Here is a 20118-nt window from a genome sequence, read left to right as displayed (position 1 = left end):
ATAGCCAAGGAAATGAGGATTATACTGGCTCATGTCTTCTCTACTGCGGCACAAATGGAAACCACACAGTAAATTCCTTCAGGGTGAAAATGGTCCCTCTTCATTTTGGAAGATAGGTGAGGACAGAAAAAACATTACAGAGCCCAGTAAAGAGCAGGTGGTGGCACTTTGCTTGTGCTAGGAAGAGTGATGTAATACTTAAATAGAAATAATTAGGTTGTTGGACACAAGCCTTCATGTAAAAGACAACATAGAAAACACATGTTTTCACATGTTTCTAATGCCAACCCCACCTGTACTCAATCAGTTTCATGAATGTTCACGTGACTGTGAAGTTTAAATGAGCATGCAGTGCAAGTCGCCAGCGCAGGGTGATTCAGCGTATCGCTGTGGGTGAGCAGCAAGTATTGCACTCTAAATGCCTTGCATGTCCTGTGATGGGCCAGGGGAACATTCAGAGGAAATGCCTCATTTTGTGCTTCTTCGGGAGAAGGAATGAACCTATTGTCTAGTCCTCTGGGCAGTAAGTACCGGACTCTGAGCCCAGTAAGACTAGTGGGAATCAGACCCCAGGATCTTGTTGACATTCTGCACATTCTGTGGTTTCTCTTTTGTCAGGCTGCACACTGCTTTTGTGAGGCAAGAGGGGAAGGGAAGGCAAGAAATATTCAGAATTCTCTCCAAAGTCATTTATGGGAGCATTTATGGGTTTCGCTGTCTGTGTATAAACTTGCATGTGTTGTCTTAGGCAGGCTGGGTCGTCGGTTGCTGCTTAGGAGTTGACTAAGCTGAAAATAATCTTTTGTTTCCCATGATAACTTGTACTTTGAAAATGGAATTCAACAACTATGGCTTTTTTTTTTTAAAAAAAAAAAAAGAAAAAGAAAGCAATTGTTCATTTCAAAGTATGATACTGACAAAATATCTTACAAGCTAAGAACAGCTAAGAATGCGTTTTCCAAACAGTACAGTGCTTGACCATATCTCTTGGCAGATAGAGGAATATGTGTTATCTTCACTTAAAGAAGAGACCTAATCACTTGAAACTTGCTGGCAATGTATATCCTGAGTAACATCAGGGCTTTGTACATTCACAAACACTATACAATTAGTATAAACCAAGGCTTTAAAAAAAAAAAGCCAAGCCTGTAGAACATATTCTGGCACATAGCAAGGAGCTGGTCTACAGCGCTCCAATGGTTTGCTTTGAAAAATAAGCAGCAACAGTGGATCATTACTTGTTTTTCATTCTTACCTGACTCTGATTTGCCCCACTAAGCATTTCTGAAACTGTTCTGGCCTTTTTCCGCATGGTAAACATATTTGTAGGACCCACACATACACAATCTGTAGTTTTGCAAAACAACAGATGAATATAATATTAAATTATCTTGGTTAAACAGTTCACATGGAGCTGGATTGCCTTGCTACAATAAAATTGTGTGTTTGTAACTTCTAGTAATTAGCTTCATCATATCAAGATGTTTGCAGCAGAGATCTTTCTTCTACCAGCTCCAAGAGGTAAACCTAATCTGGACTCTCTAAAAAAGGTATTTTTCCCTTCTACATCCATTAATCAGGTTGAAATACTGGTATTTTCTTAATATTCAACATCCTTTGCAGCTCCTAAGAGATGGTTTTTGAGTCCCCAACTTGCCTCACAAAGTCAGGATGTGTGGATTTGCAAATTCTGTTATCCCTTAATATTCATATCCATAGAAGAGAGTGACAGGTTTGGGGAAAGACCCAGAGAATTATTCCAGACTCTTCAACTCAGATTTCATTTCTTTTCTTGATAGTCAGCGCTTGACTGTAATTCATTTTGAAAAGTTTAAACAGAACCTTCTATTTTTGGCTGACTTTGGAGCAAGGGCATTTGTCTATCCCTCATTAATCTTTATGTCACTTGCAAGATGGTCTAAAGAAACATCATACCTTTTCCTTTTGGAATAGATTCCCTAAATAGAGGTCCAGTGCTGCAACCCTTGTCCCCATTAAGGTTTTGCTAATGACCTTACCCCACTCAGAGCAAAGATTATTAAACCAGGCCAGATGCTAGTTAGATGAAGAGAAGACAAAAAGTGGCACTAAACCAGAAGGCTTCTCCTTTGACCCCCCAGTGGAGAGTTTAAGGTATCAGCTTTCAGTGGGATTGACTTAACAGAAACAAAGTGAGTTTAATGATGAGTGTGTTACAAAATCCCACCTGAATTTCTGTTGGTGTTGGATGGCATCATCAGCCAAGTGCTTTTTAGCACAGTTTAGAAGGTTATTGGTCCCTTTAGCTGTCCTTTAGCTACCAGCTATGCGCTGGCTAACATTGGTAGCCATTTATCTACTTGCTATTGCAAAAGTCTGACTAACTTCCAGCCAAAGAGTGAGAACTTGTTAATACATTCCAACAGACCCCTCCTATTTTTTTCCTCCTTGGGCTCACATATTACTTCTCCATCCTATTCACCCATCAGAATTAAAGGCAACTAGATATGAAGGAAAAGCCTGTACCTTCATAGCAGACAGTCCTCCCAAACAAAATAGAGGTATTTCCTATGTAGGACTTTCCCTTGCTGTGCCCCACTTTCAGTAGTCACAGAAAGAAACTAGGAGGAAAGGATCCCAAAATCAAGGCTTGGAGATTTCATAAGAAAAGGACTGAAGAAAGAATAATGACATAAAAAAAGAGTTAAAAAAAAAGTCCAGAGGAATGGCTGTGGATATGTCTGAGGGAATCTGTGCAATATTCTAGCACTGGAGAAAGGCAATGGTATTCTTAAATCCCCAAAACCCAATGAAACATATAAAAGACAGGACTGGGCACACAGTTACTCCCAAGTGCATTACTATGAAGTTCTTCCAGAAGGGACTTCACTGTAGTAAGAGACGGGTTTGTTACTCCATTTTACCAATCTGTCTAACCTCATATGTTCAGTCTTCCTTTCACACCACCATTGAGCTTGTTTATTTCCAGATAACCACACTCTTTCACTGACATAGGAATATGAGAGCCAACAAACCACACATAGAAATATTGCCTATCGATCAAGCCATGTGGTGTCAGATTGTAATCCAGGATCTCACTGCGATGTGCAGTGGCCTCTTAAAGAAAAAGAATACTTAAGAGACCCATGGATTAAGAACACTGCAAAGTGAAGGAACTGGCTATTAACAAGGTTAACTTCTCCAGTGTTTCCTTCAGCTCAAGATAATTCAGCTCATCCAAATAGTACGGGGAGTAAAAGCAGGTGAGAAGAAAAAAGAGTTTTTACTAAAGACTTCTGAGTTTTATCACTGAAACACTAGGGCATTTTTGGCAACTTAATATTTCCCCTGTTTTCAAACGGGCCTTTAATTTAAGATATCCAGCTTTATGGGTGTCCAGCTACAGGAAGGGGCAGGCTAGTTTGCTGAGTGTCGGTCTGAGTTGTTGGGATGGGCAGGTGGTACTGGGGAATCGATATCAGGCCTTCTAGGGGACATAACATCAGTCAAAAGTGTTGACCTCCACTGCTCCACACTATATCCTTCTGCAACGATACCGAATGGCAAAGCCTCATGTAATTATACTGCTGCTTGTAAAGTGCAGCAGATGAAACATGCTACATCAGCACTCGTTGCTTTTATTACTGGGGGGGGGGGGGAAATTCTCACAAGGAAAGGAGGGAATGAAATTCTGAGTGCTGTGTTACTCTGGATAACTTCTGGGAATCTAATTATTTGAGAAGAAGTGCACTTAGCAAATCATTATATGTGGGTGTGAAAAATTGCTAAGGAATTCCCCCCCCTCCTCTCCTCTTCATATACCTTACCCTTAGAAAAAGAAGGCAGGTAAGGGTACATTTAACATTCACAGTCTTTTATACTACTAAGTGAAATCAGAACAAAATATGGTAATTAATCCATTGTGCATTCAAGGATTCAGGTTTGAGTAGCAGATGGGAAAAGTTGTGGATCATAACCCCATGCAATATTTGACAGAATATCAGTCAAATATAGTTCACACATCTTCATGTTTCTGTCAGTCCCTCTTATCTAAAGTTAATTTAAAGTGACAAGAACTACATTAGCACTTTTCAAAGGGTAATGCAAACTTTAGAATATTCGCTTCAAATCAATACCCCTTCCGACTCCTATATGGTCAAACTGGCAAGTTCCTGAAGGTGATTTCACTCTGCATCTATGCTAAATTTGTCATCTGTTGCTGGGGTTTATTTGTTAGCCCTTAAATAAATCTGTTCAAAAGTGCAGTAGAGAAGGTGGTACCTGTTTATTCTGCACAAAGCTGTCTCAGAACAAGAGTCAAGGCAATGCTGGCAAATCTCATTGTGCAAAGTAATATCATTTGGATATTAGGGTTGTTTTTGAACAATTCTTTATGCAAGAGGAGTACTTCAATTCCCTGCTTGGGATTTGGGCACCTACTTTCACTCCACCACTGCAATAAAAGAGAGTCCAAATAAGAGACCTCACACAGGCACCTGCAGAAAGTCTGGTTCTGTGGCTCCAGTGCTTGCAGCACACTGCTGTTTTCCTGAAAAGTGGATCAATTGATAAAAACAATGATTCCTTTCCTTTTTTTCAATCAAAATAGCCTTTGTGAGCACATGCATGTGCACATCTGCAAATATATGTTCATGTATTTTTGTGCCTGACTTGGGTGTGGGACCACAGCAAAGTCCAAATCCCCTGATCTAATGCTATTGCTGTTCTGGTTGCCTGTGCTTCTGCTCCTTGTGTTCACATTACCAAATAAGAGATCACACCCTGCAGGGCTCCACAGAGCCTCATCTCCAGGGAAGGCAAAAGCACTTCTTGGCTTTCAGGCTGCACACAACCCCAGTATCGTCCCTTTTCCCTCCCCACCCATTACAAATGATTTAAGGCAGTCTGTGAATGAGAAACATAAGGTAAACACTATTTAGTCTTTATTGCCTTCCATCCCTAAAGCGTAACTTGGCTTTGCCTCTGGAGAGATGCCCGGCTCAGCCCTTCTGGACACACAGTCACCAGCTGGGATCTGTGTGTGTCTTCTGGAGAAGGTACAAAAGGGGCCGGATTGCATGGATTGAAGGGCTCCAGCTTCTGGAGTTTACTGGGGCTGAGTCACATGTGATTTGTGAGGAGGTGCAAAGTCCAACAGCAGCAGGTGGGGTGGGGAGGGGGTGATAACATCCAGTCCCTCTGCATTCTCCTCCTTTCTCTTCCCTAAAGCAAAACCTAAGATAATCACTTCCCTGACAAACCAGACTCCACCCCACCTCACATCGCTTGCCAAGGTTGTGGTCCAAAGGGGCGATGAGGCAGAACAGCAGGCCACATCTGGCTATTCATCATATGTAGAAAGGACTTGGATATTATAAGATGGATGAATGGATCAAACCTAAATCTATGCCTGGCTCATTTATAGGACTGGGTGAAAATACAGCAGGAAAAAACAGCTAAAAAAAAAAGAGTCCCTAAAGAAAAAAGTTAAAATTGACCAGACACATTTTTCCTCATTATTTCAAACCTGTGTTAACTTTGCAAAGCCATAGCAAGACGCTTCAGTTCTTAAGCAGGCTGTGGGTGATAACTTGTTGGACTGCTCAACTAGCAGGAGTCAGTCTACTCATTCCAGATGACATAAATCCCTGATAAAAACCCACTGCCACCAGCATCTTCTAAATGGCTGAACTGGATCCTCTTGGTGCCTTGGTGCCGTTGTAATGATGAGGAAGATGCTTCACTGTGGTGACTTCTTGTGTGCAGTCATTTAACCATTAGAATGAAGAAAATCTTTCCCTCTACTCCTTGACAAAAAGGCTTGACCAGGAAAAAGGTTCTTTCAGGCCCCTGACCTACAGGTGTTTGTAGGTTCACAAGAGGAGATCCCATGCCAGCTGTTATCCCTCTATGTAACCAGGGAACCTGATTTTTTAGTGCATCCAGTCACATACATTGAGGTGACATATACATAGTTCTTCTTTTCATCATGGTATTATGTTGATGCAAATGTCTAAATTTGTAAAAAACTTAAAAAATTAAAAAACACAATTAAAAACCACAAAATACAAAACATTTCCTGGAACCAGACATGCCCCCTCCTCATCTGCTTGTCCTCCCCCTGTACTTCCTCTTGGCCCATCAAGCCAAAGTGAGCTCTGCAATGAGCAAGCAATGAACAACTGGATTCAGGCCACACACGTTCCTCATGGTCGGACTCCATGATCTTAAAGGTCTTTTCCACCTAAATGATTCTATGATTCATAGCCCAGTCGCCTGCAGCACAAAGTAGCACTGATTGCCAGGTGCCCAGGATGAAGGAGCTCCAGGACACAGGACTTTCAGCTCCTCTTGCCCTTGGTGGGGTTTCCAGATGAAACTCAGGTATCCAAACCAGGCGTTTTCCCATAGTTTTTACACAGATGTGCTTCAGCAGAGGCTGGCCAAGGGCTGTTTGCCACTCACATGCTTTGGAAAAACTGTTGTGTGCTGCAGCTGCTCCCTGGGAGACTGGGACCATGGCCAGAAATAAAAGGAATCTCCTGCAGGAATCCAGGAGCCAGCCCACACCTGCGACATCAGAAACAAATCCCCTGATGGTGCTGCCTGAGTTGCCTCCCTGCAGACTGGCCAGCAGTGCTCTTTGCTGCTCTTGCTCCACTGGCAACTGTGCTGCTCATGGCTGTGCCCCATTTAGGGTTAGACAAGGCAAGTTTGCAAAGTGGTGAGGCACTGGAATGGGTTGACCAAGGAGGTTGTGAATGCTCCATCCCTGGTGGTGTTCAAGGCCAGGTTGGACAGAACCTTGAGTGACATGGTTTGTTGTGATGTGTCCCTGCCCATGGCAGGGGGGTTGGAACTGGATGATCTTAAGGTCCTTTCCAACCCTACCTATTCTATGATCCTATGATTTTATGATTCTATGACTGACTTGTTAGTTGGTGCTGGGGCCCACAGGGAATTTTTTTCTGCCTCCTTCTTCTGCACCCATTTTTGTACCCCAGGCCTCCATGATACCCGTTGATGAAGCTGAGGCCAACACTGGAAATCCCAGACACTGGGAATTATAAATTTGTCCTCCTTCCCATTTCTCCCCTACAGGCGAGGATTTAGTGAGGGACACATTAGAAATGAGGAGCACATCCCAATTTGGGTGTTAAACACAGCTTTTCCTTTCATTCAGGAACTTGTGCTACTTTACTATGCTATTCTTGACATCAGAACTGTAGTGATCTGTAAAGCAAGAGAAAAATTATTCTTCTTTTCCCCTCTGTAGCTTGACAGAATTACGTATTTTCCGCAAGACACTGCCTCCTTTTGAAGTATGCATTGAAAGCAGCCATACAAAATGCCATGGAAAACTGTGCTTGCGTTTTTCTCTAGTCATCTCTTTAAGATACATGAAATCAGTGAAAATCTGTGTGTTCTCCCTGCCCTACATTTTCCCTGCGATTTCTCAAACTTTTAAAGCCTGCTAAGAGAACCACACCGCAGCAGGAAAGCACATCATCCTGGGAAGACCGGTATTGCCAGCAGCGCTGGCAGCAGGGCTGCAGAGCATCTGAGCAGGTTATCCCCTGGAGCGAGCGCCATGAGCTCCTCCAGCCTCCGGGGCTGCCCAGGAACAGAGCTGGCACGCTCCCTCCTCTTGAGCAGACCATGGCAGCAATTAATTGCATAGTAATGCAAGGATGCAATTAGGGCCCGGCCAAACACAACTTACCCCTTCTCTGGGCCTCCAAATTTGGAACGTTTTTGCTTAGCAGTTCACCCAGACACACCAGTGAGAGCTGACTGTGGATGAGCGTCTGACACCCTTGTCAGCACCGCAGGGCTGCTGTCCTCTTGCTCTGTGGGCAAGGGGTGTTGGGTGCTGATGCTCTGAGCAGGCACTTGGATGTCTTCCCACTCTGTTTCGCCAATATGCTCGTTTGTGTTTGTTTTTCTGACAGCAATTCACCCTAGCAATCTTAATCTGTCTTCCAGGTGGTGTTTTAGATGCTGTAACTCCCCGAGTTTATTCTTCAACCTGCTATATTTCAATTATGCCACTTACAAAGAATGCAGACTTCTGGTTTATAATTTGCTTGTTTGTTCTCCCTTTGCTGTTCCTTATGTTCTCTCTTAGTTTTTGTCTTCAAGCAGTGAACTACCCACACCAGGGCAGCTGTAAATAAGCCAAGCACATAGAATCTTAGGATTCTGGGTCCATCATCTCCCCTCCTCCCCACCTCACCACAAATGGACTCTATTACTAATCATAACTCACAGCCAACATCTCTTTGGTTTTAGAGAGGAAGAGATTTTCAGCCTCAGGCAAAAGACATCCAGTCTGATCATGAGAGATGCTGAAAGCTATGGGGGTTGCTGGCTCATAGTATCACTGAGGATATAGTCCTTGGGGAATAACTTCCCTACTCATCTAAGTTTTCTTTCATCCAAAATTCAGGCCTGCCCTGTCCTGGTTAGCTGAATAAAATCTTTAAAGGCAAAGAATAGGTTTGGGTGCCACTGGTGGGGTATTTTTGGCGGTGCTGAGCACCTTGGAGGGAAACTGATTTCTAGAGATGGCCAAGCAACTTACTTTCTGAAAAAGAAATCTCTTTATACATGCCGAGCTGAGCACCCTGAAGTGCAGGAATCTGAAACCTTGGGACACTCTGGAACTGTTCCCATTGGATATGGAATTTGGTTCCACCTTTTCCACGACAAAACCCTTGTATTTTGGTGTCTTGCAGCATTTAAAAATATTGAAGGAAGACAATAAATGTGTAGAAAGCAAAGTTTTACTAAGGCTGAGGTAGAAGTCTGCTACCTGCACTCTGCTACCCTGGCCGCAGCTTCTCTTTAGAGCCAGTGGAGGAAGGTCTCCCAGCACACTGACTCCATGTGTTTGTGCTCTCCTTACACCTATATTTATATTCTTTTAATTACTGTGTATCACATACAGTTTTAAAACCCTTTCTTTTAGTAACAAAGCTTTCCAGCTCATTTTTTTCTTTAAAAAATCAACAACTTAAAAAGAAGGCAAGATCAGAGGATTAAGTAAATTAATGAGAAAGATACTTAAAAGGCTTTCAAAGTCTCCTTCTTGCAACACTAATATGTAGATTTCTTAAAAAAGTAATCATGAGTTCGCAACTCAAATTAGCACCACCATATATGATAAGCGAGGTCTGGCTCAAGAGTATGAAGTTTGGACCCCTCTCCATAAAAGAGACAAACTACATTTGGCTTCATTTTCTTATTCCTTTCACTGCATTTCCCTCCATGTAGCTGCTGATAGCATTTCTATTTTCAGATTCAATGTGGCATGCATGCTGTGGGTTATTCAAAGAGAGGAAAGTTGTGCATCTTCATGCACCAGGTATAGCAGACAGGTCAGGAAAGGAGCAAAGAGCTTGGTCCCTGAAGCAGCTGGTAGGTGCTTGTGTGTTGCTCTGCAAGAACAGAGGGATAGGGAGCCAGGGAAGGGATGCTCCAGCTAGTAAGAAACAGAAAACACAGACAGGCACAACTGAGGCCAAGCTTTGAAAGGACAAACCATAAAGGCTATGATGATGTCTTAGCCAGGAGGCACGGAAAAGTATAACAGGAGAAGCAATTAGGAGTGTTTGTCATAAGGAGCATTAGGAAAGAGAACAACTTTGACAAGCTAACCTGTGGCATGTAGGCAACCTGTGGCTTGTTGTCATTGAAGGCAAGGGGCAAGAGGCACCATCTTACAAAAACTCCAACTTTTCCCACTTCACTCCCTCAAGGCCCCATTTAAGTCACTGCAGAACACAGCAGCTCTGCACTCTGCAGTGCAGCACCTCTTCTCTTTCATGCTTATTTTCTGTTTGGTGGAAATACTCCAGCTTCTCACCATAAATAGGAGAGAATCTGAGCACAAAGCACATGCACTCCAACAGCACCAAGTGAGCAGTGCACTTTGCATGTCACAGTCACAGATAAGCAGCGAGGCTGAGAAGTATGCATCACATTTTCATGTCAGACACAGATAAATATTGTTCTCCTCTCAACAAGCAGGTTGAACTCTAAGGCTGGATGAGAGTTAAGAGCGTGCAATATTCTGTTCCCTGAGTAGCGAAACAGAAGGTTGAACCTGTTCCCTTCCTCAGTGGCAGTCAAGACTTCCTCTGCTTTCACCGGAAGAGTAACTATGCCTGCTGTGTTCATTCCTGTCTCCCTTGGCAGAAGGTTGGTGGGTCATTTCTCCAGTCTAATTTTAGGAATCTTGCCCATGTATCCTTGCTGCCTATCACTAACCTGCTTACTTAATTTCCTTGGGTAAGATCCTAAACCTCCATGGGACAAGTGTGGGCCTGGATGGTGAAGCCCAGAATCCCTCTGTGTCCATTAGCAGAGTTCTGTAGACTCCTTGCATCTCCTCTGAAGGATCTCAGCTTTATCCACCAGAAATTCGGCTGTATGAATACGCTTCATCTTGCACTCCTGGAAAAATCAATGCAAAAAGACTGAATTCTTAAGTTGGTGTCTTAAAGAAGTTTGGAGCAAGTGATGAGAAAATGAGCATAAGCCAGCAGTGTTCACTTGCAGCCCAGAAAGCCAACCCTATCCTGGGCTGCATCAAAAGGAGCGTGACCAGCAGGTCGAAGGAGGTGATCCTGCCCCTTTACTCTGCTCTCCTGAGACCTCACCTGGAGTATTGTGTGCAGTTCTGGTGTCCTCAACATAAAAAGGACATGGAACTGTTGGAACAAGTCCAGAGGAGGGCCATGAGGAATATCAGGGGACTGGAGCACCTCCTGTATGAAGACAGGCTGAGAAAGTTGGGGCTGTTCAGCCTGGAGAAGAGAAGGCTGCGTGGAGACCTCATAGCAGCCTTCCAGTATCTGAAGGGGGCCTATAGGGATGTTGGAGAGGGACTCTTCATTAGGGACTGTAGTGACAGGACTAGGGGTAATGGGTTAAAACTTAAACAGGGGAAGTTTAGATTGGATATAAGGAGGAAATTCTTTACTGTGAGGGTGGTGAGGCACTGGAATGGGTTGCCCAAGGAAATTGTGAATGCTCCATCCCTGGTGGTGTTCAAGGCCAGGTTGCTTAGAGCTTGGGTGATATGGCTTAGTGTGAGGTGTCCCTGCCCATGGCAGGGGGGTTGGAACTTGATGATCTTAAGGTCCTTTCCAACCAAAACCATTCTACGATTCTGTGATTCTAACAACCCTGTTTTGGCTGATGGAAACATCTAAGTCTACAGGAGATGCTCCCATCTCCCAGTGTCCTCTCAATAAGGAGTCCTAACAAGTGGAGAGGTAAATGTAAACAAAACTTCTAGTAGCATTTAGAAATGTAATTACCTGGAATTTGTGAGGAAGGTTTAGTCTTAGTTAAAAAAAAAAGATATTCCCTGAAATACTGTTGAAAAGGTATAAAATGAGATTAATGGCGAAGTAAGTGTGCGTGTGTGTGGGGCGTGTGTATAAGCATGCCACAGAATTCTTTTATCTCATTGAAAGACATTTGATACTTATTAAAAGATTATTGCTTTAAGGCATATTTTGATTTTCTGCCTAAGACTGTGTGGAGAGTCTTGCTACTGAGATAATAACAAAGAAACCTTAAACATGAAAAAAATACCCACATGAAAGATAGTATGTTCCTTATTAGTACTGGTATCATTTTCTGTGGGATTACTTCTCTCCAAATATAACAGAAGTTTAAAAGTAGAAGCCCATTTCCAGTAAAAAGAGACACCACACAGTAGTTTTGAACTTTTTTTTTGGTATTCAAAACTGCTGTTTGGAGTGTGTGTGATACTTCATTAAGCAATTATCAAGTGACTGTTTACTTCAAAAATGCATTTACAGTTTCAAGATCTATGCTAAGGAGAACACAATCAACCATACTGCATATATCAAGACATACAGAGGTAGACAAATCTATTAGACATGCCCCAACAATGCTTTTAAAACTTGAGAAAGCTACACTTCTCTCTGCTTGTAGATGAAAGCGTTTTGGGGAGCCGAAGAGCAATCATGTGCAATTTTAGAATGATTGAAACCTTTTAGAAACTTGTATATGTATTTGATGTATTTCTTTAATATTTGGTGTGTGTGTGTGTTTTTATGTTGGTGTTGCTAGCTCCAGTTTACAGCACCTTGCTTTCTGCCTTCAGACCTTGGAGAAAGCTGGAGCGTTGAGCATGATGCGGGTAGAAGAATATTTCATTCAACACAACAGCACAGCTGTAAATATAAACTCCTTTTAGCTGCAAAGCTGTTAGATTAGAGGAGTAATTTAATTTTTATTGGAGATAATTGCGGTCCATTTGAACTGATCTAGGTGAGGGAGATGATAACCTTCTTCAGGGGAAAGGAAAACAATTACAGCACATAAAGCTAAATAAACCGCATGGAAGCAAAATACAATCCCAAATTTACAGATCTTTCCTAGTGCACAATGTAATGAAGTTGAAATACCACACTAATAACCTCCTGAGCAAGGAAACGTTTTAAATCCACACTCGATTAGTGAAACAGCACATACAATTCATTTTCCTATGAAGATGTGCAAATGTATTATTTACTCAGAAGCAGTTACACATTAAAATTTAGATGAATATTTTCTGTGTTATGACCTACACTTATTGCAACAACATCCTTCACTAGAATAACTGTGCTACCTGTATGAACATGAATATACTCATTTGTATGAGGCTCAATGAGCAGGTTATAGGGAACGCATTTAGAATAATAATAAATAAATAAATATATAAAGCTGTGATTTTTTCTCTCTGTTTTTTTTTCCCCTCACAGAACAGAAAGGTTAAGGGATCACCAAGTGAGGCAAGAAGTTCTTGGCATTAGAAGGAGACTGCTGATCAAGAGAATATTATTTTAATAGCAAAATAAAATCTCTTTTACATTCAGTACTTCCTTTGTTTCATCCAGGACACTTGGTATTAGGAGAGGGACACAGCCCTAGGAATGTAGCAACCCAAACCCCATTAAACATGCATGGGGAAGATTTCCAGCCTGCTGTGCAGGGAGTTACATGCCCAGGCTCTGTTAACAACAGTAATTGTGCATATAATTTCCCATGCGTTGCTGTGAAAATTCACCCTACAGACTTTAGCTCCATGTCAAGTAACTCAGCAGCCATTTATTATATGCTGAAGGCAGAAAACAGAACTTTGAAACTGCAGATGGAAGAAGTCGCCTTTGCTCCCCTACTTTTCTCACAGTCTTCCCAGTCTTTATGAACCAAAGGGAAGCTCTGAGGACTAGGACCTCAGATGAAGGGGAGTGCATCTCTTAAGGATGCAGCATCTCCTGTGTCATAATGGCTTCCTGTACCCGGTCTGGGCTCTGCAGGACTCATGTTGGGGTCAGTGGATGCCTGCTTGCAGATGGACCTCTCTGGACCCTGGTTTCACTCCTGGGGACCTTGCAGAGGCCTTTAGGAGGTAGTTCATGTGTGGGTGGCCCATAGAGGAAAGGTGCAGTTGTAGCATGGTGCAGGAGGCATACCCACAGGGGACAGAACAAGGGAGAGCTGGAAGCTCCCACATGATAGAAACATATAAGCTTGTCTAAAGTGACAGACTGCAGGTACTTCCACAGCAGGTTTAAATCAGGCTATTAAATCACAAGTGGCTGACCTCAGAGAATGGGCTGGTGCTGAGGCCCTCCCAGGGATTCTGGATAAGAGATTCTGTTATCAAGACAGAAGGTGCAAGTGAAGCTCAGAGGAAAAGTTTGGAGGAGGGAACACAGCTGAAAGTGCCCCAGTACCAAGCACAGCTATGAGGCATGCCAAGCACCCACAGCTGCCCTGGAAAACTCGAGTTTTATGGGATCGGACCATAGGGTAACCAAGAAAAAACACCTTTATGTCCTGGAAAAGCAGCAAAATGTCAAGCTGCCTTCCCTGGCAGACAAGCAATTAAAAGTTTGGCTCCATCTGCTCACAAAAGAGCAAAAGCAGAAAGCAAAATGAAGCCTAGATCTGAGGACACTGCAGAATCAGGGCAAGCCATGAAGATAATTTGCCATAGGGGACCACTGGGCTCCAGAAGATCTTACACTGAATTACACTGAATAAGACCACCCCCCAGCTCTATCTAGTCCTCTGTACTTGGGTACTAATTAAATAAGTACACAAATTAACCATCCACATAAATGAGTATACATTCAAGCATCCAAACCACCAGTCTGACCATGGAACTAAAGAATCCCATCTTTTCCTTCAAGCTCCTCACCAAACTACCCCCTCAGCTGCTCTCTTAGCATCAGAGGGAAGGGAAGGGGGGGGGAAACAGAACAAACCCAAGATGGTCTTGGCACAGTGTGCCCACGAGGTTAGGCTGTGATCCACTAATGAATAAGGTTCTCCAGGGAACAATCCCACATCAGTAGGTGGAACGGCTAATCTAATAGGTTTCTTCCATATCTAAATTCTATAATGGTGTAACTTGCAGCAGGGAGCATGTGATCACTCTTTGAATAAGCAGTGGGAGGGGAAAGGCTATATTTAATGGCCAGAATTAGTTTCCTTACATTGCTTTCCCAAGCCATTGTGCAGAATATGCAGCCTAAGAGTAGTGAGAGACTTTTTTTTTTCCTTCTTTTTCCTTTTTTTATTTTTTTTATTTTGAAATGGGTACACATCAAACACACCCATCCCCCCGCCACAAGGAAATTCTCGCCACATGCTTCTGTCCTCCAGACTTACACAGCATTTTATTGTATGGAACACATCAAAAGGGTTTGGTTCCCTTGTAAAAGTTTTACAGGAAAATCATTGAAGAGCAGTGTAACTTTTTTTTTTTTTTTTAAATTCAAAACTAGAATCCAATATTCTGGATTCCCACACTTTGGTGTGGACTCAGAGAGAGCTGCGCTTTTCTGTACAGTAGAGCAGAAATACAGACCCTGTATAATTAGAATTGCAGTCATGGCCTGTGGGATCTAGTGATTTGGACATATTTTATTTAACCAGCTTAGTAAAAGGTAATATTCAGCAGCTGTGATCTATAGCAGAATTACAATTTTCAGGGTCAAGGAGGGATTTTGATATTAGGAGGTTGGGCAGAATTGCTGTAAAATCTCATGAGCTGTCGTTAAAAATAAATGAGAAAATAGGTTATCCAAGAGTCATTGTAAGGGAAAAATCAATAGGCAGTGTCTATTCACTTGGGCTATCAAAATCCTTGAAATTTGAACAAAAGTTTCACGTTTAGTGTGCTGTAGGTTTTGAAATGTAAGTGGTGAATGCTCTGTGGGTACAAATTCATTGTGCTGTGCATTCAAACAAGGAGAAACCCTTCTGAAGTTCTGGAGTTCTCTATTAAGATAGTACAGTTCCTTCGTCACGAAGTCAGACATGTAAAACGGTTGCCAGCGAAACTTCAGAAGCAATTTTAGGTAACTGATGACAAACTCTCTCTTGGAAATAGATCACATTTCTTTATCTCACCTTGCTCCTCTGGGGCTTGCTCCTGTCTCTGCCTCCTGGTGCATGCAGAAAGGGGCTGCAGTCCTGGAGCCCGGGCAACCCTGTGCAAGCACACTCGCCTGCTGCTAAACTGCAGACGATGGAGGTTGGGAATGAACGTTATTGATAATTCGGAGCAGTACACATAATTGGTATGGAAAGGGCATATCATCCTCATTCAGAAACAATTAACTTCCCCCTCCAACACAGCAGTTCAAAGAAGCCTCAGCCTTTTAAATATGAATGAGTGTAACTTCAAAATATGCAACAATTAGCTGCTACATATACACATGGAGCAGGATTTTTTGGTTTTTGTTATTCTCATGGCTACCAAATTAAAGTGTGTCGTGGATGCAGATGAGCGCGTGCACAAGTCACATGCAGACTCCTGTGAAGTATGGAGGGGAAAATGAAAGGTTCACACTGCTGTTGGACTGTATTGTTTTATTTGAGCCACAGCCTGATGCAACCCAAAAGTCCAGTTAATTCTTGGCTCAAGGCAGACGACTGAGACTTTACAGAGCATAAAAGAATTAGCAGAAAACACACATTGTGAACAGGCATCCGAAAAGAAAACCTGTCCCCAAAGCTCAACACCACCGAGGAACTCGGCAAACTCTTCTGCAGAAGCCCAACGAAGATTTGTACATTGTTAATTCGATTGCAGAGGGTGCATGTTAAACAGAAAAGAACTGAGTTTGTCACTGTCATCTGAATCCATTCAGTCAGTGCAACAAAGGTATATTTAACTAAAATATGAAACAGACTTGCTAACACCGCATTATTTTCTCAGGCTTACAAAGTTAAAAAAAAAAAATAAACTGAATATAAATGACTTTGAGCATTTTTTATGACACCCACAGCCTAAGTGATCCAGATAATGTAATCTAACCATCATTAGAAACCATGAAATTACAATTCCTCTGGGATGGATATTTATCTCTCTGTTACATACAGAAAGGCGATTAATTAGTAGCTCTTTCAGTGTTTAACATTACTGTGTACTGAGGCTGATTAAAATCTAACTATAGAACAGCTCTCATAGCTAACACATAATCTGGGGAAAGTTTAGCTGGGGCACGAAGAAGCACCTTAGAAAGAAAAAACTTAAAGGAAGTGTACTCTTAGAAGTAGGTAGCTTCAAAGCCAAAACCCGGGCTTCCTTCTAATTTCTATTGAACACAGTAATGATGACAATTACTGAGATTTCAAAACCCTCAATAATAAAACCAACTAAACGCACGTCAAATATTTTTGCAAAGTGGTACAATTCACATGATACCCATTTGTTTTCAGGGGATGCATATACAGGGCAGAGTCATGAAGTGAATCACACAGCAGTGTCTTGAATGGCTTATTCTGAAATGTAAATGGAAGCATTCGCTAGGGCATGTGTGTGTGTGTGTGTGTACCCTGTATGGACAGCACAGCGTGCACACGCTGTGTGGGCTACATTCATATTTCTGGTGTAATTTCACTGGCTCGTGTGGAATGCACCAAAGATGTGTCAATGTGTGTGTGTGCAGACAGTTTCCTCCAGGATCTCAAGCGGGACAAGAGGACATGGATAATTTCACCTTAGGAGGAATAAACAGAGGCAACTTGAGTAGGTTTGATTTCCAGAGCATTCCTACTGTGAATAGAACTATTGGAGGAATTTCATGCAAGGACAGATGAAATACCAGGAAAATCCCAAATCATTACTTGTTATTTTGAAAATAATTTCCTATTTTGGCATCACTGTACCAAGGTATGTGCAGTTTTTTAGGTTGAAAAGAGGAAAGAAACTTTAAAAGTAAATGTGAACAGCTCAGCAAAAAGACCAAGGTAACCCTGGTTTTATTTCATTTTGGAAAGTACCTACTGAGACCACAAATCAGTATTGGACACAGTTCGTATTTTAGTGAGGATACACAGAAAGAAATCAGAAGCAATCTTAAAATGAAGCATAAGAAAAGAACATTTTAGCACCCCCACAGCCCCCCAGTTCAGGTCCCAAAGAACTGAGCCACTGATTCCTAATCCTCTCTATTGTGTCGAGTATTGTGTAGGTGCTGCTCTCTTCTGGCTGTCTACACAAATTTTAATATGCAAAATGTTAATAAAAAGTGAAATAAAAGGCTGGGAAAAATCAAACATGGCCTCAATGTGCTGATGGCAAATGGAATCACCTCTATGGAGGCCTCACTATGGAGAGCTGGTTTGTAGTGCTGCTCCAACACCACGCTGACCAGGAGCTCCTCCAAAATTCCTCTCCTATCTGAATACTTCACTCAGAATAGCCTAACTTCGTATTTGGAGGCAAGGGGAGGGCACACTCTTATTTTTCACATTGGAGATGGCCAGCGCTATCTATTGCAGTGAGAAGATTAAAAAAAAACAAAATAACCAAGCACCAAAAAACTTTTAAACTCTCAAGTGACCATTGCATCAGGACTAGGATCTTTGAGCCTACCCAGCACAACCAAGCCACCCAGCCACGTGTACCACCAGTCACACCTCCAGCTGCTTCAGAGAGAGAGCAGTCGAGGAGCAAGATGCTTTTGAATAGATAGGAGATAGGAAACACAAAGTCATCATGGCACCCTATTGCTCCACTCTGGGATGTAACAGGGTAGGACATCGCTGGAGTCCAAAGTGACGAGGGTTTCACTCTGGCCAAATCTTACCTGACAAATTTGTCAGTCTTCTATGATGGGGTTACAGTGTTAGTGGATAAGTGAAGCACAACTGATGTCACTTACCTGGACTTGTGCAAAGCATGATATCCTTGTCTCTAAGCTGGAGAGATATGCATTGATGGATGGACCAGTTGGTGGATAAGGAACTGCCTGGGTGGTCACATTCAAAGAGTTGTGGTCAATGGCTTGATGTTCAAATGAAGATCAGCGATGAGTGGCGTTCCTCGGGGGTCAATGTTGGGACCGATCCCATTCAACATCTTTGTCGGCAACATGAACAGTGGGATTAAGTGCACCCTCGGCAAGTTTGCCGATGACACCATCTGTGTGGTGTGATCGACATGCTGGAGGGAAGGGATGCCATCCAGAAGGACCTTGACCCCATCCCTGGCAGTGCTCAAGGCCAGGCTGGACAGGGCTTTGGGCAACCTGGTCTAGTGGAAGCTGCCCCTGCCCATGGCAGGGGTTGGAACTGGATGATCTTTAAGGTCCCTTCCAACCCAAACCAGTCCATGATTTTATGATTCCTCGACTTCTTTCCACCCTCTAGCTCCACTGCAGGTCCACACTACATATGTATCCTTGTCAGGCTCCCTAACTACCCTCTCAGACATAATAGCCCTGTTGGGTAGTGCCTGTGCTTCAGAAGAGGTGCTACACTTACTGCTCCGTCCATCACATCTGCCCTTTTAGTAACATCATGGAACTATTGCCTGGGAAAAAGCTGTTCCAAGGCCAAGAGCCTGAGATCCTGTGGGGCAGTACAAGTTCAGATTGTCCATAGACACCCAAGTCACCAGCCTTGAGTATCTTCAGGATAGCACAGGCACTGCATGCAAGCTAAAATATCTCACCCTAGAAACAGAGGAAATCAACAACACAGACTTAAACCCATGCTAATTTGTTGTCCTTCCTAAGGTTTCTTCTTACAAGATAAATTAATCTCTGACACAAGGGATACGTAGCTATGTTTGATGTCAGTGAAGCCCCAGTGATCACCCACCCAGGGCACAGGGCTTGGGCTGAAGCATTATGAAAGTAAGAAGCATTTTCCCTGGTGAGAGACCAACTGCTCTTGGAGGAAGAGGGCATGAGCTCTGCTGCCATGCATTTGCGTGGCACTGGTTTGCTTCTGCTGCGGGAGGAGAGGACACACAGGAGTCCTCGCGGTGTCTGCGGGACTCACAGGGGTATCTGTTACAATTCATTAAGTAGTGCTCTAAGAAGTTACAATAACAACATTTCAACAGTTTCCAGAGGGAGTCTCAGGAACTACAGGAAAAGCCGACAAGTTTCAATCCATTTATCAAAGCACTTCAAGACAGATGAAACAGCAGAGCTGCTTAGTGAGGAATGTCTCCCTTTCTGGGTGTCCAGAGCATTTCAGTAAATAAAAAGCTCTTTAAAAATAAGTCAATACAATGGAATCCCTTTTGCCTTTTGCCAGCGCTTGTATTACACTTACACCCAAATGACCCTCCTACCTATAATACTGCAGCATTTACATACACATCAAATGGGTGCTTTTCACTTACATAATACGTTTAATCCACGGATTACAGAGCACGTAACATATTAAACATTACAACGCCTCATGAGGTAGGTCAGCATTATTGAAGTTGCAGTGGGTAAACTGAGCCACAGGCTAGCTTTATGACTGGCTTGTGGTCTCGCAGCAATCAGCGGAAAGGTCATTAAGACGCTCTTCAGAAGAACAGCAGACACATCTGCACATACTTGTATGGGTAAAATAGGCTAATCCACATTTTGAAAAGCAACTTCACCTACCCACCCAGAGATGCTCAGGTCCTGATTTTACGGGAGCAGGAGAACAAAAGGCAAATAGAAGAAGATAAAAAGAAGAGAAAGTAAATATTCGCTGTTAGAAATAACTTTTTTTCCTGCATGCCAAGTTGTGTACACAAAACAAGAGGCATCCAAAGCTGAAGGACACTTTACACGCTGGTCTCCAATAATTTGATTTTCCGAGTAA

The sequence above is a fragment of the Pezoporus occidentalis genome, unplaced genomic scaffold (genome assembly GCF_034315485.1).
Source record: "Pezoporus occidentalis ecotype Australia unplaced genomic scaffold, CSIRO_AGI_Poc_V1 ctg127, whole genome shotgun sequence".
Lineage (NCBI taxonomy): Eukaryota > Metazoa > Chordata > Aves > Psittaciformes > Psittacidae > Pezoporus > Pezoporus occidentalis.
This window is presented reverse-complemented; position numbering follows the sequence as displayed.